Consider the following 4,064-nt stretch of genomic DNA (forward strand, 5'->3'; position numbering starts at 1 on the left):
CATAACATTAAAACCGTATTTAAACATACTAAGAACCACTGTGCCTCTTGCATAATAAAAGACATAAGAAATTAACATTTATAATAAATATTACATATTCAAAAGGCAACACTATTTAAACATATTCATCTGCCAAGGTTTTTGTTACTGTTGCTACCTTCCACTCAACTCTTCTACCAATACTTTACTCTCTTCTCTTTCAACATCTCTTGTTCCGCTCTGTCCCCTCTCCCTCAAATGAGGAAAACCTTCCCACCCTGCTTATTGGCTTTCAGATGCATTGTGCAGCAATAGAAGAGAATTAAGGGCAGCTGAGAGAAAGTCGAGGAAATCTAAGCTCGGTTCTGATCTCCGCTCCTACCACGCTCTCCTGTCCAGGTTCTCATCCGATGTGATTGCTGCAAAAACATCTTTTTACAAAGCCAGGCTCGAACAGTCTGCTGATGATCCATGTAAGCTTCATGTTATCTTTTCTTTGCTTCTAAACCCTCCTCCTCCTCCCCCATCTGCCTCTCTTACTGCTACTGACTTTGCAATATTCTTTCAGGAAAAGATTGACAAAATCAATCAATCCTCTCTGACTGACACACTTTCAACTGACCCTCAACACACCAGCTTCACTCCACTCACCATGGATGAGGTTGCACAGCTTCTCTCATCCAGCAATCCCACTACATGCACCCTTGACCCTATACCATCTACTATCCTCAAAGACATCTCACAGGACTTAATCCCATTCATCACACTCATCATCAACAACTCTTTGACATAAAGTGTTGTCCCTACTGCTTTTAAGAAGGCTCAGGTCATTCCTCTTCCTAAGAAACCTACACTAGACACCAAAGATATTACCAACTACAGACCAATTTTACTCCTCTCTTTTATTTCAAAAATTCTTGAACGTGCTGTCTATAACCAACTATCTCTCTTTCTCACTCAGAATCACCTCCATGATCCGTATCAGTCTGGCTTCAAGGCAGCGCATTCTACAGAAACAGCTCTTGTGGCAGTTACTGAGAAGCTTCATGCAGCCAAACTGTCATTAGTCATCATTCTTCTTGACCTCTCGGCAGCCTTCAACAAAGTGAATCACAGAATTCTCTTGTCTACTCTCTCCAACCTTGGGGTAACTGGTTCGGCATGGCAATGGATGGCCTTCTACCTGGAAGGGAGCTCCTACCAAGTGTCATGTATGGATGTATATCCCCTCCATGCACTCTCTCAACCGGTGTCCCTCAGGGCTTTGTACTTGGCCCACTTCTATTCTCTATCTACACCCGCTCTCTGGATAAGGTCATAGCCTCCCATAGCTTCTCTTACCACTCCTATGCAGATGATACACAGCTCATTCTGTCATTTTTTTTCCTTTAGACACACAAGACTCAGCTCGCATCTCAGCATGTCTGTGAGATATCTCATAATGGAAACTCAATCCCAGCAAGACAGAGCTGTTACTCATTCCTGGAGAACAATCTCCAACCCAGGACATAGTCATCTCTCTTGATGACTCCCAGATCCGACCATCTGATAATGTAAGAAGTTTTGGTGTTGTCCTGGATAACCAGCTGACCTTCTCTTCTCATGTAGCCAACATGACAAGATTGTGCCGGTTCCTCCTCTACAACATCAGGAAGATTTGGCCATTTCTCTCCATGGAAGCTACTCAGATTCTTGTGCAGTCACTTGTAATCTCACGGTTGGACTACTGCAACTCCCTCCTGGCAGGTGCTCCTATGTCCACTATTAAATCCTTGCAGCTCATCCAAAATGCAGCTGCCCGTCTGGTTTTTAACCAACCTAAACACTGCCACATCACCCCAATACTGCATTCTCTTCACTGGCTTCCTGTAGCTGCACGCATTTAGTTTAAAACACTGATGCTCGCCTACAAAGCCAAAAATGGACCATCCCCAAGCTACCTTTGTGGTCTAATCAAACTCCGCTCTGTACCACGCAACCTCCGAGCCACTAGTCTCGCTCGACTTGATCCTCCACCCAGGACTCGAGGAAGACAAGCATCAAGGCTCTTCACTGTACTTGCACCCAAGTGGTGGAACGAACTTTCTCTGTCTGTCCGAACATCTGAGTCTCTTGCTGTCTTTAAAAAACGATTAAAAACCCACCTCTTTACTAAGCACTTAAGCTGACTTGTACTTACTTACGCTCTTATTAATTTCTTGAAAAGAAAAAAAAACAGGGTTTCAGCAGATTTGTGCACTTGGACTGTTGTTTACTTAAACTAGAGTAATGAAATGTTTACTATGGAAGCACTTCTGTAAGTCACTCTGGATAAGAGTGTCTGCTAAATGCCGTAAATGTAACACACTTAATGTTAGCTTTAACATTTAGTGTGTTAAAAGTAACAAAGATTTTTAACACAAGGTGGTTACAGTACCTCAATGTTTTGTGGCACTACCCCAAAACACTAACCAGAAATTACTCATAGTTACTGCTACATATTAAACAAGTCTTTAGATCTTTGTAGCTTTCATGAAGATTAATTACAAAAAGATAAACTGATGTTTGCAACGTTTTATTGCACTGGTTCATCACATAATTTATTTTAATCACTACAATATTTATCATCTCAAAAGCAAAAACAATTAGTTGCGCATTTAATGTTGGTAGCCAAATACTTTTTCCTTACTGGCCTGTCTTTAATCTTACTACTCAATACTTTAGATATGAGGTGACATGGTAAGCACTAAGCTAACCACATAATTCTGTTACATGGTTAATTAATTTTTAACATGCTTACTTTTGATTAAAATTTCAGAAATTCAAGTCTTTTTTTTTTTTTTTTTTTTAATTAAGGTTAATGCAGTTGTATTTATGTTGTTTTACACATCTCAATTTAGTATATTTCTCCAAATACAGTTATGTGTATACAGTATAAACGCATAATTAGTAATAATGTTCATGTTAAATGATCTTAATGTGTTTTGTCCATTATATATTCTAGTGGTTTTCTTTTCTGTTCCAGATAGTTGGATAGAAATGCCTCGGCCCATCAAGGAATTAGACAGAAGAGACTTTTCACTGTGTTTCTCTTCCTCCAGGTAATGGTAAAGCAGCACAGAATGGTTTGTGGTGATGCTAAGATACAGGCCATGCTGTGCTGCAGCATCAGTGCCTTGGAACAGCACTGCATGTCTGTGCGTGCATATGTGTTGTCTTTCTTTAGCAGCATGTAAATATTGGAGTTACAACACGGCACATGCCTCCAGTATGCTCGTGCTGCTGAAGCAAGAAATTACTGAGCGCCATGAGCTGTTTGTTCTCAAGTCTTTTGTTCTCACCGCTGTATTAGTGGTGGTGCTTTGACTCTCCATCTATTTTTTTAGTAACTGATATAAGGTTGTTTGTTTATTAGAATTTTAACGTCATTTTTTACACTTTGGTTACATTCATGACAGGAACGGTAGTTACTCATTACACAAGGTTAGTCAGTTCACAAAGTTATATTGAACAGTCATGGACAACTTAGGGTGTGTTCGAAAAGCTAGGGAGCTGTCTACATAGACAGCATTTTACGTCATCCTGTGCGCGCTCCCGAGAATGAGGCTGTTCGAAATCCTAGATGCCTTAAAATCCTCACTACTGAGGCATCTTAATATTTCAATGTTATTTTGGCTCAAGAACGAGTGAGCATCCGACGCTGCCTTAGTGATCAAGGCAATCCCAGCATTCATTGCGGGTCGGGTGCTCTTCTCTCACAGAAAAATAAACATGACTGACGGGGCGGAGAAACGAATGGAGTTATTTTCAAACGTAAATAAAATATTACTGATTTTTAACTTGTATAAACTTGGACCGCGTGTTTTTATTTGCAAGTTCGGGCTTGTCAGGAAATTTTACCGTTATCGGTACATGAAGGAAGATGTTATACTGACGTTAGCGTGCTGTGCTACCTCAGTTTATTGGTTTTAATGGCAAGATGCTAAATTCTAAATGCGAAACCCGATGGAATTGCTATCTAAGTAGTGCGTTCGAATAACCTGCCTTAGAAGTCATTGACTTATTAGAATCCTCTCTACTAAGGCAGCTGCCTATGTAGACAGTAA

This window comes from Trichomycterus rosablanca, chromosome 12 (genome assembly GCF_030014385.1).
Source record: "Trichomycterus rosablanca isolate fTriRos1 chromosome 12, fTriRos1.hap1, whole genome shotgun sequence".
NCBI classification, from domain to species: Eukaryota; Metazoa; Chordata; class Actinopteri; order Siluriformes; family Trichomycteridae; genus Trichomycterus; species Trichomycterus rosablanca.